This window comes from Leptonychotes weddellii, chromosome 10 (genome assembly GCF_054177405.1).
Source record: "Leptonychotes weddellii isolate Sample4059 chromosome 10, ASM5417740v2, whole genome shotgun sequence".
NCBI classification, from domain to species: Eukaryota; Metazoa; Chordata; class Mammalia; order Carnivora; family Phocidae; genus Leptonychotes; species Leptonychotes weddellii.
In genome coordinates, this window is record NC_138378.1 from 116,343,423 (window position 1) to 116,365,951 (window position 22,529).

General features: G+C 40.8%; 1 protein-coding gene across 2 annotated transcripts in view; it reads left to right on the forward strand.

Annotated features, from left to right (window-relative positions):
• Nucleotides 1-22,529, forward strand: part of NOL10 (nucleolar protein 10) — an 85,793-nt gene that overhangs the window by 32,763 nt on the left and 30,501 nt on the right. The window lies entirely within an intron of this gene.

Here is a 22,529-nt window from a genome sequence, read left to right on the forward strand (position 1 = left end):
AAATAGGATAAGCAAAGACAGTTTATTTTTAAACTGGTTGTATTGAAGGCCTTTGTGTCTGCATGCGGTTGGGTAAATTAAACATATTGGACTCACTTGTAGTTTCACTTTGCTTCCTGGAGCTAGGAAAATAATGCCTCACCATTCTTTTATGGGAAACTGCTTCCTGTCACATTAAAATACACATTAGGAATTAGTTTTTGTTCTTCAGATTTACATTTGGTTTTTGTTTCCAAGTATTTCAGAATCTTGAGCTTTAAGCTGTTAGTGATCAGGAGGTCTGATTCTAAACCAACAGCCTGGTGCCCTTCAGTCATCTTGTTTCTCTTACAAGTAAGTTCTGCCTGAGGAAACTCTCAGATGGGCCTGGTCAGTGGTGGCCTGCAGTCACTGGCCTGGCCTTTTATTCTTCCTTCAAGAATTTTCTTGCATATGACAGAAGCTTCCCTACCTTTACCTTTTAGATTACAGGAAGAAAAAGACATGGGGATGTAGGATCTCCTAAACCGAAAACCACGTAGGACAGAGTCGGCACTAGATTACTTTTCGGCCGGTAAACAGCTCCCTTTCTGAGATTTGGGGAGAAGAGGGTGGGGGTGAGGAGTGTTGCAGAGCAGGACTTGGGGCAGGTAAACTCTGTAGCTGCTGTCAGCCTCCAGTTGGGAAGGTTCTTCGTATTTACGATTGTCCTTTTGAAATAGCTTAATGGTGTATTTCCCCAAAAAAGTGTTCTGGTGGATGTCGACTCTCTGTGGTTTCAGGAAACTTGTAAGTTGTTGAAAGCACTTTGAGATACTTCTTTTGGTTGTTAGTGAAACAAAGACCATTCTAGCAGCAAACTTTCATGTTTTTCTAAGTTGTCACTTGTTCCATTTTCCCCAGCCTCTCCGATACTGCTTCTGTATTCCTGTCAGTTTGTCCGTCTTCTTGATTGCATCAACTGTGAGTCAGGTCCGATACTGAATGCCGGCAGGGCGATGGTGTGTAGAAAGAACACTGCCCCTTTCCTCAAAGGAGTTCACTGGCAGGGAGTGAAGAAAGGAGGCAGTTCGAGTCCAGCATGAGGAGGGCTGTCATGGGAGGAAAGAGAAAAAGAGAAGAGAACCAACCAGTGGAGGGGGGTGGTTTAAGGGCACGGAGGGCCGCATCAGGAGGCCCGCTAAGAGGATAAGGAACCACAGGCCTCAGAGCCCAGAGCTGCGTGCTGTGGAGCCAGGAGGGGCCATCCTGAGTGCTTGTGTGCTAGGGCCACCTCCCTCGTCTGTGCTCCACAGGTGGCAGTGGGGACAGGATTGGAAGATAGGCTTGGCCGCTGATGGGACACGGGGATGATGGGACACGGGGAGTAAGAGAGAGGAGGGACCAGAGACTGCAGCCCTTTTTCTGCTTGGGGAACAGGTGGACGAGGAGGAAGAGGACAGGGAATAGTAAAAATTATTATCCCTTTGGCATCCTTTTCTACATTTTATAAAATGATCTTTAAAAGGAGCAAGCACACAACATTGATTAGACAAACAATGTATCATGTTTCTATTTATTCCAAGTGTTTTACAAAGTATAAGGAAATAGAAACCACCCATTTCCCCTTGATAGTATTAAAAACACTATTAATACTGGGATGTAGTATTTTTCAGTTGTGATGTTACTGGTGTGAAGTCGTATTTTGTATACAGATTTGTCCCTGGTTTCTTCAGTTAACTTCAGAAAGGCATTAAAAGTACCTAACACATTTTTAGTTGTCTCTGTTGTTTTGCTTTCATATTAATTGCCGTGTCATTAGCACACAGTGTGACATTGTAGGTGTGCGGGACGGGGAGCAGCACTTCCGTCCATCGCTCTGTGCTCCCCACGAGCGCACTCTCGGTCCCTTTCCCCTCTGTCACCCATCCCCCCGGTTATCTGCATTCGTTTCCATTGCCTGGCTTGTGACATTTATATCATCTTGACCTGTAGGAGACCCATTATTCATTTCTCACTCTCTCTGGCTCTTGGGGTGGGCTTTTTTTTGTTCCAAGTAATAGGGACTTTAATCAACATGAATGATAAGGGCTAGTGCTGGCCAGGTGGTGAGAAACTGCTTTCGTGGCACATGTTAGCCTATCTTAGAAGACCTTTTTAGTTTCTGCTTTGTAGCCTGGAGTTAACCAGGGCTGTGAAGAAAGCCCACAGGGCAGCTCCCAGGTGGCTGCATGTGGCGGCAGTGGGGGCCTGGTGTCCTTGCCCAGCTTAGCACTGTGCTGGGACTTGTACTCAGTGCTCCTTCCTGACCTGCCTTTTTACCCTGAGCTGCATGAGCTTTTACAGTGCCCTCGCCTTTACTTGGAACCTGTTCTTTTGTAAGACTCATTCAGAGCAAGGAGAGAGCCCAGGGGTCTGAAAGCCTGCCATTTTTCATAAGATTTTATCAAACTTACCAAGCTGATATTTGGCACAGCGGTTTGTTTGAGGCCTATAAAACTGGGGAAGTGTGTTTTTAATATACAATTCGTGCCACATTTAGGAGGTTTGCATTGTGATTTGTTTTAACATCTTATAAATCAGGTATGAAAGCTCTTTTTCCCCCTGCTTTGGGCCTGTACTAAAAAAGGAAGACTGCTTAATGTTCTTTAGTTTAAGTTTTGTGTCTCTATCTGATACCATTTTCTTGAATACTTGAAGTCTGTATAGATCAGATGTAATTCCTGATGTATACACTTTGCCGTGTACGGAACCCCATAACTGACTAGTCTTTCATGGCCAGGTGGGTTTTCTCCAGCCCTTTCCCTGTTTTTTTCAGTACACTCCTTTTTTTTTCCCCCTCTCAGAGACCAGGAAGTGTTACTTTGCCTGTTTGTTCGCATTTTAAATTCCACTGTCTAATTCAACTGCAGCTTCTGACACCAATGCCAGGAATAGTTTTTTAGGTTTGGTTTTCCCTGCAATGTAATTTAATCTTAGGGTGGTTTTTTTATGATTAAACCTTTGGCAACTGTGTGGATTCTAGAAGGAGTCCAAGTGTTCTGTGGCACCCAACTCAAAACCCAGCCAGTGTGGGTTAATATTGTTTCCGTTGGAGATGACCCTGAGTTCCAAGCCCCCAGTGTGCCAGGAGCTCCTGAAACCCCTCACGACTGGAGAGTTGATTGCACGCTTGATAATATGTATGGATGTGTAACCTTGAGGAAAAATGTACAAGGAAAATGCATCATTATTTGTTTAGGAAGCTATTTGATTTAGAAGAATAAAAGTCAATTAAAGATCTATTTTTAGAACATGCAGGGGCACCTGGGTGGCTCCGTCGGTTAAGTGTCTGACTCTTGATTTTGGCTCAGGTCATGATCTCAGGGTCATGAGATCTGAGCCCCACATTGGGCTCCGTACTGGGCTTAGAGGCTGCTTGAGAGTCTCTCTCCCCCTCTCCCTCTCCCGCTCAGAAGCCCTCAAAAAAAAAAAAAAACCCCAAAACAAACAAAAAAATAAAACATGTAATTTAAGCCACTATCAAGATTATATGCAGTGTCACTGAACCCAATAGTCAATATTGGTAGTTAAGTATTTTAAAACACTTTCTTAGGAAAAAAGACAACTATTGTTTTATTGAAATGTTTTTATTATTCATAAAAAATCAGCCAAGCATTAAATATTTTAACATTCACTATTTAAACGTATGTTTTAAATTTGGAAAGTATTTTTGGAGCCAAAGTACCTGAAAATGGGGCAGGATTTCGAATATTATAAGTCCACAATTTGAAATATTACAAATAAAAACAATATTCAAATAAAAACATAAAGGATTGGGGCACCTGGGTGGCTCAGTCGTTAAGCGTCTGCCTTCGGCTCAGGTCATGATCCCTGGGTCCTGGGATCGAGCCCCGCATCGGGCTCCCTGCTCTGTGGGAGGCCTGCTTCTCCCTCTCCCACTCCCCCTGCTTGTGTTCCCTCTCTCGCTATGTCTCTCTCTGTCAAATAAATAAGATCTTTTAAAAAAAAAAAACATAAAGGATTATATTTAACCTGCCCTAGCACTTTTGTTTCTGTTGGGAAATAGCACTGGAACTCAGCCAGCATAATGCATAAAACCCATAAAACTCTGTCTTTGCAAATAGAGATAACTAGGTGTTAAGAAGCATAAACGCTCAAGAATACTTGCTTCATTTAATTATAAAAACATACACACACACACACACACACACACACATCTTCACAAAGGCATGAAAAGCCAAGGGAAATAAAACATTTTTTAGTTGTGAAATGTAATAAAAGCCTCAAACTAAAGAATGAGTGTAAGTCTCTTCACTTCATTGAGTTATCACCAATCCTGAAAGGCCTGTGGTAGAGCCTTGGGCATCTAATACTATCACTGGGTTCATTGCTCCTGTCTTCATAGGGCCTTAGTCACTGGTTTGGGTCAAACGTCCGTGCTGTGGTCCTCAGGGAGGCACACTGTCAGTGAGTATTGCCTGGTTTTGGGGGGGGTCAGTGCTTTTGAAATCAGTTGTAGCATTTGGAAGTTACTCTTAGGAAGTGGCATGAAAACTTTCTAGTCACCCTATGGATGCTTGCGTTTGGGCGCATTGGGTGGTTGCTCCAGCAGAGGATTAAAAACGGGTACTGGAATTTTCTCAGTATTTTCTGCTTGATAGACTTGTGTGACCAAAACAAAGAAACTTCGGTACAAATGATTTTGCCTGCTCTGTCTGTGGCAGATTGAATTTGTTAGTCTAGTTCTGAACTCAGTCACTCTGTTAGATTGGTACAGAGGCATTTCTGGATACTTGTTGTTCATTGTTATGTGGCCACTCTCAGATACGGCATCTTTTTTTTTAAGTCCAGGATTTCAGATATTACTGCTCTGGGGTGCTTTGGCATAATTTTTCAGAAGACTTAGGAACATAGCCAGAGAGTGCTTCCTAACAATTGCTCCTTACCTTCACCTCGTAAGAAGACAACATATTTTTATTGGTTATCCAAATTGTAAATAAGTTATATTGTTAGACTTGACAGTGTCTGAAAAGTAAGTGCTTAAAATTCTTAGGTGGGTGACTCCTTTGCTCTTTTTTCTGTTGGCCTTTTTGTCTTTTCCTGTGTTATAAAAGTAAATGGAGGAGACTGGTGCTTCTGTTTATTCAGCAATAATATACTGAGCATGTGCTTGGATGCAGGAATGTGTCGGTGAATGCAACTGTCTTCCTACCCTGCCTTTGTGAGTTCACAATCTAGGGGAGGGTGGTGGTAAACAAGTGTGTAGCTAAGTGCTGTGGAGGAGAGGACCAGGTGCAGTGACAGAGGAATATCATTGGGGGATCAGGCCCCAATTATCACTCTCCATTTTATATAGATATTTTAGGTCTCCTTTCTATGTAGATGTTACCTTCCCTGTTTTAATCTTAAAGTTTAGGGTTAAAGACTTGGTCTCCTTTCTGTCTCATAATCACAGCATATACCTGGAGGCAAAATGGTGAATGACGGATTTGTTCCATAATTTATAATCTCTAGAAACAAAGCAGACAGCAGAGAGAATTTTGGTCAACCAAGAAAGTGCTGCTTTTCTGGAGAGTCAGCTGTACGAACGATAAAGTGCCCTTGCTTCCTTGACGTGGATCTCACATACAGATCACTTAACTTTATCTCTAAATAGCACATGACACAGCCAACCAGACCTCTTTGAAACACTTCTAGAACACCATATTCTCTTGGGTTTTCCTCCTATTGTCCAGCTGGCCCTTCTCAGCCTTCTTTGGTTGCTCCTTCTGTGTGTGGTCCAGGGCTTGAGCCTCACCTCTCTCCTCTTGACCTTCAAATGTTAGTCCTTGTCGCTTTTATTTATATTCTTTCCCTCAGGAGCTTGTCTGTCCGTAGGCTTTCTATGACACCTGAATGCTGATAACTTCCAACTTTCTGTCTCTAGTCTTTCCTTCTCTGAGCTACAGTTATGTATCCGCTAACCTATTTGGGTTCTCCACCTGGAGATCTAATAGGCACATTATATTTGATAGGTCCGCAGTGGAATTCTCGATCCCAGCTCCCGACCCTTACCCCACACCTTCCACGTGTTCCCGTTTCAGCAGAGGACTCACCATCCACCCAGTTACCTAGGCCCAGAGCATAGAAGCCAGCCTCATTCCCTTCCCCCTTCCACGTCATGCCTCCTTCTCCATCTGTCCCGTTGACTCTCTTTCTGGTTTGGTTCAGATCCTGCCATGTACCCGTGTTGTGGCTCCTGCCCTTCATCTGGATTACCTCTTAACTGCTCTTTCTTCTTTTTCTGTTAGTTCTCTTGCAGTCTATTTTCCATGTAACACCAGAGTGATATAAAATATAAAAATAAGAAACAAAACAAACATAAATTGGATTATATCACTCTACTGCTTAAAACCTTTCAGAGGCTTATCACTTTGCTTAACATAACTCCTTTCATAATTTAAAAGGCCCTATAAGCAGAAAAAGGCCAGAAATCCAGAGTCTCCATTTTCTCTCACCCGTTGGAGAATAGATCTCTATAACCCATTAATCCATTTACAGAGATCACCAAATAGAGAATGAAACCAAATCCCCAACGATTGCTGCCACCAAGGGGGAGTAACATAGATGAACCAAAACCAACACATGAAATTAGTAGACAGGAAAATTAAAGTTAAAATTAGAAAAACAGTCAGCAGAGTTCTGCTGCCCGCCCCCCCCCCCCAGCCCATTCACCTCTGGGAGTCAGGGGGAGAGCTGGGCTGGGCCTCAGTAGCTTGTGTGAGGTGCACTTCTCAGGTGGTGGAGTTTACCTGGCTCTGTCTTGTGAATCCGATGTGCATCTTGGTGAGACCTCCAAAACTTAAAAGATAATTTCAGAAAACGGTTAAATCATGACTCTCACATAGATAGAAAATAAATGTGCTAAAATTATTTATCTTAGGTTGAGAGTGTGAGCAGGGGTGGGGGTGGGGCACAGAGGGAGAGAGAGAATCTCAAGCAGGCTCCATGTCCAGCACGGAGCCTGACGCGGGGTTGGATCTCACGACCCTGAAATCATAACTGGAGCCAAAATCAAGAGTCAGACGCTTAACCAACTGAGCCACCCAGGCGCCCTGAATGTGTTAAAATTTTTATTTAGCCTGTTAATTAAATGAGGGAACCAGACACAGCTATACCAGATCAAAGAAGAAGTCTAAAAAGGCACATATTTACATGCAGTAAAGTTCTGTTGAATTGGGCATGTGCAAATGGACACAAATCGGCTTTTTCAAAGGCATGGAGGGTTACTTGTGCAGGACAGAATTCCTGTGCATGTCTATAGACAGTATTTTGCATTGCTACCAGTTGCCTGCATTTACAGAATTGTAAAATAAATTCCCTAAAATCAGAATCCGATCATCTCGAAGGGTGTGCTCTAGATCAGGGGTTTGGCAAACTAAACACCAGCACCTGTTTTTATAAACCATTTTATTAGAACACAGCATACCCATTCATGTCTGTATTGACCTTGGCAGCTTTTTGACTAAAATGGCAGAGTTGAATAATTGTCACAGAGACCCGATGGCCCACAGACCCTGTAATATGTACTGGCCCTTCAAGAAAAAGTTTGCCAGCCCCTGTTGCAGACCATGCATAGTTTTCCATGAAAGCTCAGTATCTTCCTTCACTTATTTATCTACTTAAAAATTTACGTATTTCCTCATCATGATATAAATAATATAAAAATAAAATTTATAAATATAAAACATGGATTCGGGATCATGTTTTGGCTTTTTCAGTGTTAGACCTCTAGCACCTAAAGCAATGCCTGTTACACTGTAGGCATTCAATTAATATGTGTGGAAAAATTAATAAAACAATTATGTGTGAGAGTGATGACTGTGATTTGGAGAATCTTAGATAATGACTGTCAGCTTCCACGATGGCTGGTTGGCAGTGTTAATTTTTAGCTATTATACCAAATTAGAATTTTGCATTTGCCTTTTTCTGTTACTGCTACTGAATCACAAAAGTGGAGAACGTGGCTCATAAGTGCCAGAGTATGATTTTTATGCGGTAGGATAAAGATCAGTTCCTTTGCTCTGACTGTACCTTCTAATCAGCCAGATCAGAACATCTTGGAGTGATGCAATCTTTGTATTTGGGAGTGCTGACAGATTTATAAAATAATACCTTGTCCAGAAGATTTAATAGTGATGCTGTTAAGAGGATAAACTCTTTCCTAGAAGAGTACAAAAGGAAAATATGAAAGTACGGGCATTTAGCTTTTGTTGGACCCTTTTTGAAATTTGTGCAAAGGTCGGCTTTTCTTCTGTTTTAAAGATTGGAAATTATGCCTTCGTTTTTCTCCCTGTGCTTTTAAGCAGGAGTTGCTGGAAGTGCTGTGCGTGCTGCTAAGATGTGGGTTTGAATCTAGACCATGATTGGTCCAGTTGATCCATTTCAGTTCAAAGCCAGAACTGAAAGCCCTTTTGGTTCCACTCCTTTGATATTTGGAGATTCCCAGATGTGAGATCTCTCTGGCCAACTGGTGTGTGGTGAATGGCCCTGAATACACTAGTGTCCATGTTCAGTCCTAAAAGTGACAAGATTTTCAGCTAGAATGCTCATTTAGGCAGAGAGCTGTTAGAAGTAATTTTGTTAGAAATTCCTGTTTCATAGTGCCAGTAGCAACATACTCTCTTGGTTTAGGGAGGTAGTGCCAGATGCGAAGAAAACTATCCCCCTGGGGAATTTGCTAGCATACAAAGGATATACAAGACAGAACATAAGCTGGACAAGTAGTTGCTGAATTGTTTCCTCACTAAAGGAATTTTCAGTGTGCTGTAAGGGAACGGGGGAAGCTTTTGAAGCACAGAACAGTAGAGAAGGAAGGGAACTTAAAAGTCATCTCGTCCAGCTCCTTAATTTATAGCTGAGGAATCAAGTTATTTGTTCAAGGTCAGATGACAAGTTGCTGGGCAGAGCTGGATCTCGAAGGCATTTCTTCAGTCCATGTTGCAGAGTGGTAACAACTGAGATTTGGTAATTAATCTAACCTGAGTTTGAATACCAGCTTCATCACTTACAAATTTTGAGACCTTGAGTGGGTTACTTATCCCGCCTGAGCCTTAGTTTCTTGAACTATGGAAGAAGAATGCTCTTATCAGGAATAGATGTATTTATTCGATCATGTATCATGTGCCAGGCACATTGGGGATGCTCAGCTGATCATGACTCTTACACTTTCTTACAGTAGCAAAATTCAAGGAGTCCAGTGACAGAATATTTGGCATTATGTGCACATGGAGATTCCCAGATGTGAGATCTCTTGATGTAGCTTTTGGAAGGAATGTACTTTGAGCAAAACAGAGATATACTGAAAAGTTTGTGGTAAAATTGTAAGTATGAACTAGGAAAATGATTTTGGAAATAGGACTTGGTATTGTCCGGTCTGTAACAGATCACATAAGATGCCAGGTTGAGAAAGAGCAGTCGAATGCCATTAGTTTGGCTGTTAACTATTGAAAGAGAAAGCAGTGATGAAATCTGGTTGCTAAAATAAGAAATCTGATTTTTAAAACTGAAGTCCATTTCCCTCCATTGTATCATCAGAGCATGCTCTTTATAGAAAATGGCAAATAAAGAGAAGCAGGAGAAAAATCCAGCATCTCTCCACTGCCCAAAGACAAACATATTAACATTCTGCTGTATTTTTTCCATTGTTTTAATCTGAAACATTATGTGGTTTCATATCTTGCTTTTTCCCCAGTTAATTAACATTTCCCTGTGTCATTATAGACTCTTGGAGAGTAGTTAAAAAGTGGGTTTTGTGTGTGAACATAAAAGTAATATATAGCTGGGGCACCTGGTTGGCTCAGTTGGTTGAGCGTCTGACTCTTGGTTTTGGCTCAGTTCTGATCTCAAGGTTGTGAGATCAAGCCCCGTGTTGGGCTCTGCGCTCAGCAAGGAGTCTGCTTGTTCCTCTTCCTCTGCCCGGTGTGCATGCTCTTTCTCTCTCTCTCTCAAATAAATAAATAAAATCTTTTTTAAAAAAGCTATAGCTATTTTTAAAAATGTTTAAATATCAGAAAAAAGATGGAAAAACCCAATCAGTCTCACTAGTCAAAGACATTCTTGCTAATATTTTGTTATATTTTCTTTGCATTTGGGAATATTTTAGTGGCCATGGACTAAATTTATAGCACAGTCCATAATTAAGTTCACCTGGCTTACATAAGTATAAATAGAAGTCCTTCAGGGTGCTGGGAGCTAGAGTGATGGAGCACACAGTGACAGTTACGTGGTGGCCCTTACACGCAGTGGCACATGTCCTGGACTGAACTGGGTGGGGAGGGGAGAGAGCCTTACCCAACTAGGAGACTTCAGTCCTAATTCCTGAAGGGTCCACTGTATGTGATCAGTTACCCTCTCTCCTCTGCATGGAGGAAGGTCCTAGATATGTGTCATTCCTAGAAGAGAGAAAGTAGTCCATTAGTTCTTGTGTTACATGGTCGAGATGAGGAATGCCACTAGAAAAGGGCTGTTGGATCTGTTGTTTTCTTCCAAAGCTGTTTCCCCTCGTATCTCTCATGGTGTTGCCACACTGAGTGCAATCCTGATCATTTTAAGAGTTGGGGTTTTTTTTTTTTGGCATGACAAGGCCACTAGATGTAAGTCACCCAGTGTTTCTGCCCTGTTCCAACACTGAGGAAAATGTGCTCTTTCACATCCTGAAGGCTATCCCAAAGGGATTTTCAAATTTAATTTTGGTTATACTTGCTTGACTTTAGAGCCTGATCTCTGTATAAGAGGCTTAGCGGCAGCCTCTGAAAAAGAGACCCGGGAGTTCTCTCCCGCTATAAATTCGAGGGGTAAATGTCCAGCAGAATGTTGGCAGTGACGCCACCTGTGAATGGGGTGGAGGACAAGGTGATCCAGCGAAGGGGTGATCTGGGGGCTCTTAATGTGGGAATGTTCCCTGAGAAATATTTTACAGGCTGAGGGTCGGAGCAAGCTCGGAAGAGAGTTCAGGAGTTGTGTCGTCATTCACGTCTAGAGAAGGCATGTTTTTAGGGTGTAGGGAAAGAGTAAGGTCACGGAGGAAAGCACCTGCATGAGGTAGAGGAAGTGGTGGGGTGTCGGACTGCAGGGGAGAATGTCTGTGACTGAGAGTACAGGAAAAGGGAGGAGGATGGAACTTTCAGAGCTTCTGCAAGGAAGAAAACGACAAATTTGAATAAAAAACACAGTTCATTGTAAACTGAGTTCAGGTTTCAGACCAAAGATGCATATTTTTCAGATGTCTTGATTCATAATAATGCAAATGGGACATACGCTTAATTTTGTTCTCCAAGGAAAGCATTTCAAAGATAAAGCTAATAAGGCTTTAAGATCTAGAAGGATAAGATATCTTATAAAAAGTAAAGGACTTAATCTTATGGAGAAAAAAAATGTGAGGCACTTACAGGTTAGTGGAAGAGTTGGATCCAAATCCTGTGTATTTTAATTACCTTTTCCTGATGAACAAAAGGAAAAGAATGCAGAGCAGATGCCGTGTGTGTGTGTGTGTGTGTGTGTATGTGTGTGTGTGTTTCCTTTCCAACCCAAGCTCACAGCAAACCTGTTGTAACTGAATTTTATTTTATGCATGAAATTGTTTTAGAAGGCACGGCGTGCTGTTTGTAAGTGTCAGTTATATGTTCATCACTCTGAAATGGGAAGTGAAGGCAAAAGTCACGTGGCTAATAAAGTGTTCTAATACAAACAAGTTGTTTGCATCTTTACCAAGAGGAAATGTGCGCTTCCTATTTTAATCTAAACATTTTCAGGCAGCAACATAGTATGTGAGGCATTTTTCCCAACAATGGAAATCCTCTCCATTTCCATTTCTGATGACAACTTATTAGGTCATAAGAATGGCAGACCTACAGAAAGCCTTCATGTGCAACACTCAGGAAGCAACTTTCTGAGCATCCCGTCACATTTTCAGAAGTTAATTTTCGTTCTGGCTAGGTAAGATGCCTGTCATTTTCATATGGAAATATTTGATGCACATGTTACATATGCTTTATTATGTTAATATGTCAGATGGTGTTTGGTTTTGCTTAAACGGTTACTTGTCTGGCATGCCCCATTTTCTTGAAAATAAATGACAACTTCCTATTCAGGTGCTAGTTACTCAGTTTGAATCACATATAGACCAAAAGACTTGTCTCCCAGCTCTCTGGCTGTTAGGACATCTTGATGTTTACTGGTTTGATGTCTTTACCATGCTTCTTCTGGACAAGATGGAGTTGGAAGTAAATCGAGTATTCCTGTGTCCTGTTGGTGTGGTCATGTAGGTAGTGGTGACAGAATCGAGTGTCCACAACCAGGGATTGTTTTCAGCTTCTGAGTATGCCTGACCACTTGAATCATGTGGCAGTTTCTTTGGTTAATATGCCCATTACCTACTCTGAGTTTTTGGCGTGTTTTCTCCTTAAAAATAGAAGGTAAGTTATACAAATAGGCAAGAATTGGGGGCTACATTCGTTCAAAAGGCTTGACGTATACAGAAAACAAAGTTCTGGGACTCGCACAGTCCTTACTTAGACTCAGTGTTCTCAGATCCCAAGGAAGTTTGTCTGTCTTCTGATACGTGTTCTCGTGTGAGCTCTGCAAGGGCAGGACTTTTGTGTGTTTACTTTATGTTGTGGCGTTTGCTAGCTAACAGGCTCTCACAGAATACATGCTGACATGACGGAATAGATAATATTGACACTTGGTTTGAAAATTTTATTATGGAAAAATTTCAAATATGCATAAAAGAGGAGAGAAATAGAGTGAACCACCATCTACTTATCTCTTTGCTTCAGTATTTTCAATTGTGGGGGGAAGCAGAGGTAGGATTGGTTTATACTACCAGCACTTTATATTGCTCCTGAAGGTGGTGGTTAAAAATTGTTAAATGGAAATGAATATTTGATCTTCACATTGGCTCATATCTTTAGGCTGTGTATTGACCTGCTTGAAGAACAGAACATTATTCTTGGTTGGAAACAAATCATGTGTAAACAATGGTGAGGCATATTGAAAGAAAGATTAGAGCTGCCTTTCTTGTGTATCTGCAACATGGTTGTATCATTCATTCATAATTGACTTTACTTTTTAGAACAGTTTTAAATTCACAGCCAAATTGAGTGGAAAGTACAGAGAGTTCCCACATACTCCATATACACATTCACACACAATGCACTGTCCTCCATTGTCAACATCCTGTACCAGACTGGTACGTTTGTTACAATGGATAAGCCTACACTGACACATCATTATTATCCAAAGTTGTTTGGATTCACTCTTGGTGTTGTCCATTCTGTGGGTTTTGACAAATGTCTAATGACGTGTATCCACTGTATGACGTGTATCTACCGTTATGGATCGTACAGAATAGTTTCACTGCCCAGAAAGTCCTCTTGTACTCAAGCCTGAAGCTCCAGAGTTTTAATCCACACACACGGGAGAAAGAACTTCAAGACAGTTTGACCTTTCTAAAACTGAAGTTAGCATTGAGTGGTACCACTGTCCATTCGGTTCCCCTACCTCCCTTAGTCTCTACTCCCAAGGATCACCAAGCTCTAAGGATGTACCTCCTTAATATCGCTTATATCTATCTGTCTCCTCCTTCACCACCCACTGCCACTGGCTTAGATGGAGCCCTCATGACTTTTCCTAATTAATCACAAGCTGTCCTAGCCTGTTTCCAAAGCCACTCCTTTTTAAAAGCTGAATAATCTGATACACAAAGGACTGATCCCATTCCCTTGAATAAAACCCTTTAAAGGCATGCCACTCTACTTAAAATCAAAAGCAAAGACTTTAGCATGATACAAAAGGTTTAGATTTAAGCCCCAGTACCTCCCTGGTTTTGTTTATCTCTTGCCCCTGGAAAACCTAGGCTCTTCTCAATTCACTGCATGTAGAAAGAGCTCCCTGATTCCATCACCCTTCCTTCCACCTTTTCACTGGCTAAATCCTACAAGTCCTTCAAAATTCAACTCAGACGTCAGTACTGCCTCTGAGCCTCCCATCTACAGAAAAATGACTTCTTTATGTGTTCCTTTAAGATCCTGTATAGAAGTCCCTTAGCAACTGTACTGTGTTCCTTTACGTAACAGTAAGCTCAGAAGTGGCAATGCCCATGTCTGAAAATGTCTTTGATAACTCAGGCTTTAAGGCAGGCACATGAAAAATGCCTACTGAGTATTTGTTTAATGACCCAGTCCCTCCAAAATACTCAGACTAAAAACTAGCCAACACAGAGTATGTAGTCAAGCCCACAAAGACAAAAAACACAAGGTCCTATTTTACCTCTCCTCACTCCCTGCTACCAAACCACATAGCTTTCCTTTCATTCTGAGTTTAAAGATTTCATTATGTATAGGGTTTTTCTTATAAAGCTCTCTTCTTTTTGCAGATAGTTAGGTTTTACATGAAGTTTTTAGAATCTGTTCTGACTTCACTAAGATTAATGCTCTGTACACACCCTCCCACCATAGCGTAGATCTTGATAGGACCTTTAATATTGTCATGTGTTGTATGGGACTCCTGTTCTTCATCTTGGTGGGAAATACACATACTTAAACTCCAAAATAAACTTTCTACGTAGGATTGTAGAAAGTTACTTAAATACTTAATGCTTGGTCACATGTTACTCAATTATGAGTCTATATTGGGTTCCTTCACTCTTCTTTGCTCTGCCGGTATAATGTTCTCCTTCAGCTTTTTTGAGGGATATATGGGGAATCTCATTTTGCTTGAATTGGAAATGTCTTCCTCAGGATTTCCTAGTTCTGTGTGTGGCACTTGTAGATAAACAGTAATTGCTAAATGGTGGCAAAATATTTTTTGATCCTCTTGGAATAGCACTGTTGAAGTGTATAACCTTGAGGAAAAGTGCACATATCATTTTATTTTATTTATTTATTTATTTTTAGTAACATATAATGTATTATTTGTTTCAGAGGTACAGGTCTGTGATTCATCAGTCTTACACAATTCACAGCGCTCACCATAGCACATATCTTCCCCAATGTCTATCACCCAGCCACCCCATCCCTCCCACCCCCCTCCACTCCAGCAACCCTCAGTTTGTTTCTTGAGACTCTTAATCTCACATATGATTTTAAAACATTTACTCTTCCTTTGTTTCTGCCAAGTTTCCATTGCTGGCTATTTTTAAATATTAACATGCCGTTAGTTTTTACACAGACTTCAGAATTAAGAATTGGAAAGCGTAAGAATGTGCTGAAAAAAATAAAAATAAATTCTTTTGCCTGCAAGGAAGTGGGATGGAAGCAGGAAACTACTGATGTGGTAACCAGGATAACACACGACAGCCGTCTGTGTGACCCTTGGCAGGACTCAAGTGACAAAACAAGGTCTGGGAGAGTGCTCATTAACCAGGTGTGGGACCCAGAAGATAAATACATTCTCATAAGGTAAAATTGGCCTCGTGCCTTCAGCACCCATGGGGCATGTGTGTATGTGTGTGTGTGCGCGCGCAGACGGAGCTGTCAAGGTTGAACATTTTTAGCATGGTGAGGAAATTGGGAGAGGAAGAGGTGGGAAGTGCAGGACATCGAGGCTGACGTTGACACTGCTTGCACTCACTGTCACTGCAGACTCTGGATGTGAGCTCTAGGAAGCCGACCTGGGATTTCAAGTGTAGCATGACCGTGAACATAAAATGGTGACGTGGGTGCAAGACCAGGCTGTCCGGGTCAGACGCAGCGGGGGGCCCCTAGAAGGAGCAGGTGCTCCTGTGTAACTAGCAGTGGACTTTGAAGAAGTCAGGGACCATATTAAGATATTCTTTCCTTTCTCTTGAGAATTTAGGGCATCGCTTGTCATTTCATGAAAAGGAGAAAGAAATGTAAAGCTTTTCTTTCCACCTTAAATTAGAATTGCTTAGATTAAATATAATGCAGTTTAGAATACTTAAGAGAGAAATTTAAGAGATTTGTTTTATGAAAGAATTTCACGGTTTAGAATAAAATTTTTGCTCTCTTCAATTGCAATGGTACATTTGAGTGTAATTCTGTTCTTAAATTTAGCAGAAAGATTTGGTTTTCACTAAGCTTACATGTTCTAAATGCCACCAAGCTCAAAGTCAGTACACTTCCAGGGGATATATATGTGTCTGGTTTTTAAAAACTCGTCGCTTTGGTGTCTCAGAAGCTTTCTTGACATTCTGGCACTTCAAATAAATACTACTCATTTAAAAAAAGAAAAGGAGTGGAATGCTTTTGTATGTCTTTTTATTTGGTAAAATCAGGAGACAGGATAGTCTATCTGTAGGCATGGTCTTTTTGCCTAAGTTTGGCAAAGGGTAATTTCACGATACCAGCTCCTTGTGAAAATAACTGAAGCATGTCCCCGTCTTCAGTTTTACTCATCTCTCCAACTTATTTCTGTGGCTGGGGAGGAGGGCGAGGGAGTGTGATAAGTATTCCTTGCATCTTTCTGGTCTCTCCTTCCGTAGCCCAGTGTAGCCTCCTTGGCTCCTGGAATATGGTCCCCAGACAAACCCTTATTGGGCCCTCTTTCCTGGAAACTCATTTTATACCCCAGATCCAAAAATCAAAGAAAAAAGAAGTGAAAAATACATGAAAATAAATACTGTAAATACATGACATTACAAATATCAATCATGCAAAGCCAAATGCTTGATGTAGAAACAGCATTAAGAGTTGGTTTGGGGGCTCCTGGGTGGGTTAAGTCGGTTAAGCGTCTGACTCTTGATTTCGGTTCAGGTCGTGATCTCAGAGCTTTGAGATCAAGCCCCATGTTGGGCTCCATGCTGCAGGAGTGGAGACTGCCTGAGATTCTCTCTCTCTCCCTCTGTCCCTCTCCACCCCCTCCTCTTTCTGTCTCTTAAAAAAAAAAAAAAAATTGGGGCACCTGGGTGGCTCAGATGGTTAAGCGTCTGCCTTCGGCTCAGGTCATGATCCCAGGGTCCTGGGATCAAGCCCCGCGTCGGGGTCCCCGCTCAGCAGGGAGTCTGCTTCTCCCTCTCCCTCTGCCTGCCGCTCTATTTGTGCTCTCTCCGTCAAATAAATAAATAAAATCTTTAAAAAAAAAAAATTGTTTTGGCACACATCACCTGTGCATTCTTGTTAGAAATGTTTAACTGAATCTAATTCTGAGAAACAGCCTGTAAGATGTCAAGACCTCTGCAAATCAGCTGGCCTGAACTCAGAAAGTATAAACATCCTGAAAGGCAGGGGAACTCTTCTAGATTAAAGGAAACTAAAGAGGCATAATAACCTAATGCAATGGATGATCCTTCATTAGATTTTTTAAAATAACAGCTTTTTCGAGATATAATTCACAAGCCATAAAGTTATAACCCTTTTAAAGTATACAATTCAGTATAGAGATCCTTGTTTGTTGTATTCACTGCTGTATCCACGTCTGACAGAGTTTTGTGTAGTAAACACCATTATCTAATTTCACTTTATATCACACCAAAAGGAAGCCCCATACTAGTCACTCCCCAACCTCTCATTCCCCCATCCCCACCCCCTGGTTTTGCTTATTCTGGACATTTCACAAAAATGGAGTTGTATAATATGTGGCCGTTCCTGTTTGGCTTTATTTTACTTAATGTTTTCAGGGTTCATCTGTGTTATGTTATGAATCGGTACTTCATTCCTTTTTGTTGCTGAATGACATTTCCTTGTACGATTAGACCACATTTTGTTCATTCATCCATCAGTTGATGTACGTTGGGATTGCTTTCACTTTTGAAATAAATATTGCTGCTATTATAATGCTGCTATAAATATTTTGTGTGGACATGTGTTTTCAGTTCTCTTGGGTATATATATACTTAGGATTAGAATTGCTGGATCGTATGACAACTCTATGCTTAACTCTTTGAAGAAGTGCCAAGCTGTTTTTCCCAGTGGCTGCCCCATTTTACTTTCCCACCAGCAATAGATGAGGGTTCCAATTTCTCCATGTTCTCGGCATTACTTGTTGCTTTCCATTTTTCTGAGTATAGTCATTCAAGTGAGTGTGATGTGATACCTTATTTTGGTTTAGATTAGCGTTTCCTAGTGACTGATGATGTGGAACATCTTTTTCATATGCTTGTTGGCCATTTTTATATCTTTGGGGAAATTTTTCAAATCCTTTGCCAAGTTTTAAATTAGAGTACTTACCTTTTATTGTTGAGTTGTAAGACTTTTATAAATTCTGTCTTTCCTGTATTGTTTTCCTTTCTGGAATGTAAGCTTTTTAAAGGTAGAGATCCTTGTTTGTTGTATTCACTGCTATATCCACATCTGACAGTAACTATTTGTTGAATAACTGAATGGTCATCTTTGGCCTTCTATTCTTATTTAAGAATGAGGCACTAAGATGCCAGCTGGAAGTTCTCTGTATGCGGTGGTCTTGTCCCTGGTAGTTTTCACGCTGACTGTTCAGCTAGTGACTCAAGTTGGGGGATTCTCCGAGACCAGCATCTGCCTTCGGGGGAGCTTTCATTTCCTGCAGAGAAGAACCCCCCACTTCCTTATGGGAACACTGGGGTTTTAGGCTGGCCGGAGTGGAAGCACAGCAATACATCCGTGGCTTTTGGTATTCTGGAAGATGAGAGAAGGAAGGGGGTGTGGTGGGTGGGGTCCCGCTTCTGAACATTCAGACCGCCATTCGGTGAGCTAATTTCTGCCCCACAGTGCAAGTCACCTGTGACAGGTATCCTGTCTCTTGTCCTGTTCACTTTCTCCAGAGAGTTATCCTCTGGTCTCCTAAGCGGTGGTGGGAACTTAGATATTCATCGTCTTTATCACCTCCCCTCCATTCAGACCCGTTTTCCCAGATGAATGGAGCCCAGAAGTCTTGGGTCTTGAGGGCTCCAGGGAAGAATCTGCTTTCCTTTTTCTGTTAACCTACTCTCTAGGCCCCTGACGTGCACCATGTTAAATCCCTCAACGGAGGCATTTTCTTCTTTTGTTCTTTTTGTCCTTGAAGGTTAATACCTTTTATATTGATGGACTGTGAATTTTGAGTAGGCTTGAGAGAGGAAGGACATAAAAACATATAGTGTGCTGTTATTAAACTGAAATCTCTGTGGTTGTTACTGTCAGGTTTAATTTTATATTTAGATGTTTGCTTGGGGTGTCCTGTCTCCCCCAGCCCTTGAGTACAGGTATTTCATCTTACGCTTATTTGTGTTTGCAGAGCCTCACAAAGATTAACTGTTGGTTTGATTGGCTGCTAGTGAGACAGTGGCAATAGCATTTTGTCCGCTTGGCCTTAGTTTCTTCTCATTTCATTTCAGTGTCTAAACTGCTTTTTCAAAAACCAAATTCAAATTGAAATCATGGCCGATAATAATTTCTGTCTTTTTTGAAATAAACCTTTTAAAATGGTGAAATTAAATTGCTCGTTTGCTAATCTGATTTTTAGGAATGAGAGAACAAAGCACTAGGAGTACCTTTAAATGACTCACAATTACTCACACAAATGCATGTGAACTTGGGTGTGCAATTATGCAGCTCATCATGTTGCAGATGCAATTACACGCCTAAGTGCATGGCCACTCCCTCAGCTCACCCAGCTGCCTGTCTTGTTTCAGGCTTGTGATCAGTTATTATTAAGCCCCAGCTGTCAGAATTTGAAAGTACATGCTGGTGCTCGTGGTGCCTTTCAACCAATAAGGGAGGAAGAGTTTGAAAGGAAATTTTCCTTTGGATGTATGTATTGAACAGTTGGTCTTAGTTGGCAAAATCCCATTCTGCCACTAGAGATAACAGGCTATGCAATGAGAAAAATTAATAATCATAATAGTGGTCAGTGATGTTTACAGTATAACATACCTTCATTGTCTCTGGTCTGCCAATTCTGAAATCCAGAAAGCCCTGACTTTTTTTTAATAATTCATTGGTGGGAAAGCCTCACTTAGCTTGCTTCATTGAGACTCAAACCTGCCATGTGATGATGAAGCTCTTTTCCGTCTTTATCTATCTCAAATCACTGGTGTGAATATGTGTAGGATTTTGGTGCGGAGATAATAACATGTTTGAATATGGACCACTGACCCAGACCTCACCGAAGATTTTATGCAGTGTGCATACTATATTACCTTTATAAAATGCATAAAAAATTTGAATTTGAAGTTCTTTCTGGGCCCAGTAGTTTCTGATAAAGAATTATGGCCTCATAGTAAGAATAACAGATTTCTGATTAGATGTGACAAAATTCTTCAGGGGGATGAAACTCCCTCCCTACCTCTTAGAGTTTGGTTTGCTACTGCAGTGATTACTTTTGCTGCTCTTGATATTGTTTTTATTATTGCTCTAGTTCCAGAAGCAGATATTTATATCTACTTTAGAATGTCCTGGAAATAGTTCTGTAACAGAATAATAGATAATTTACTTGGTTGCTAGATAGTAAAATTATTTTATATTCACGGTGTCCATTATTGCTTGTAAGTGTAGTTCTTATCTATTCAGTGGTGTCATTAGAATGTCGAGTTTAAATTGAGTTTCAAGGATTAAAGGAGTATAAGATCACTAAAAGGTAAATTGATAATTCTTCTAACCAAGCATCTCCTGTATAATTAATAATGAGTAAAATATACATTAATTTTGCTAGCATTGAATTCTAAATATTTAGTATGGCAATTTTTACTGAATACATAATGATAACCTCTTCGGATTTTTCAAGGCCTAGCGCCGATGTCTCCTTAAAAGCTGTTTTGGCTGCCCGGCACCATTTTAAAATCTCTCTGCTGTGACACTAATCATATTTATATTGTACTTCCTTGCTTTCCAAACTTGTTTTACATATATTTGACATTTGGCACTTAGCTTTTGATAAATGCTCAGTTAACCTTTTGAATGAATGAATGAAGCTGAGGAAGTTAAGAATTGTCTAGTCCATCCACATAAGTATCATTATATGTGAAACTTTTTTCCTGTTGGGTTTCATTTTGCTACTTGTTTTTATAAAGTGGAACACAATAAGCCTGGAACTCAGTAAGTACTTGATGAATGAAAATTGAATTAATATCTACCTCCTGACATTTAATGGAGCTAGTTTTACTCCTTGAACTTAACGGAATAGACTTGTCATTTTTCCATGTGATGATATGCTGTCTCACACTGTGATGGTTCTTTCTCCAGTTATCACTAAGAGATACCCTACTGCACACTCTGCTGCAACGCATTCTGAAAATTTTGTAAGAGAATATTTTTAAAAGTCAACTGTTTGTACTTGGATACATTATATACTTTTTTGTGTGCTAATAACAGTTGAAGTTTCCCAGCTTATAAGCCCATTTTAGTTCAAAGTTATTTACCGTCTGTTGATAGAGCTCTACCAAATGGAGTAATTAAGAATTTTCTTAGTTGCGGGGTGCCTGGGTGGCTCAGTCGTTGGGCGTCTGCCTTTGGCTCAGGTCATGATCCCGGGGTCCTGGGATCGAGCCCCGCATCGGGCTCCCTGCTCAGCGGGGAGTCTGCTTCTCCCTCTCCCACCCCCTCTGCTTGTGTTCCCTCTCTCACTGTGACTCTCTCTGTCAATAAATAAAATATTTAAAAAAAAAAGAATTTTCTTAGTTGCTAAAGTTTTTTTAAGTCATTAAAAATTCAAGATAATAATTTCAGGGAAATACAAATCAAAACTACAATGAGATAGTACCTCGCACCTGTCAGAATGGCTAAAATTAACAACACAGAAAACAACAGGTGTTGGCAAGGATGAGGAGAAAGGGGAACTCTCTTACACACTGGTGGGAATGTAAGCTGGTGCAGTCACTCCGGAGAACAGTATGGAGGTTCCTCAAAAAGTTGAAAATAGAGCTACCATACGATCCAGCAATTGCACTACTGGGTATTTACCCCAAAGATACAAATGTCGGGATCCAAAGGGGTACGTGCACCCCGATGTTTATAGCAGCATTACCAACAATAGCCAAATTATGGAAACAGTTCAAGTGTCTATTGACTGATGATGAATTGGTAAAGAAGGTGTGGAGTATATATATTTACAATGGGATATTATTACTTAGCCATCAAAAAGAATGCATCTTGCCATTTGCAACAACGTGGATGAGCTAGGGTGTATTATGGGAAGCAAAATGTCAGTCAGAAAAAAGACAAATACCGTAAGATTTCATGCATCTGTGGAATTTAAGAAACAAAACAGGTGAACATGGGGCGGGGGAAAGAGGCAAACCAAGAAACACTCTTAACTCTACAGAGAACAAACTGATGGTTAGGGGCAGATGGGCTAGATGGGGGACGGGGATTAAGGAGTAAGCACCCTTGTGCTTGTTGTGATGAGCACGGGGGGATGTATGGAAGTGTTGAATTACTATATTGTATACCTGAAACTAATATTACACTCTTAGCCAGCTGGAATTTAAATAAAAACTTGAAGTAAACAAAAAAGATGATAATTTTAATTGCTGTTTTATGTTATCGGTTATTTTCTTATATTAATGGTAGGAAGATAATGAGATTATTTGGTTGTGTTCAGTAGCATTATAAGTAATGGAAGAAATGATGAGATTTATACCGACTTAGTGGTTTGGTTCTTTGTCTCTAATAATACGA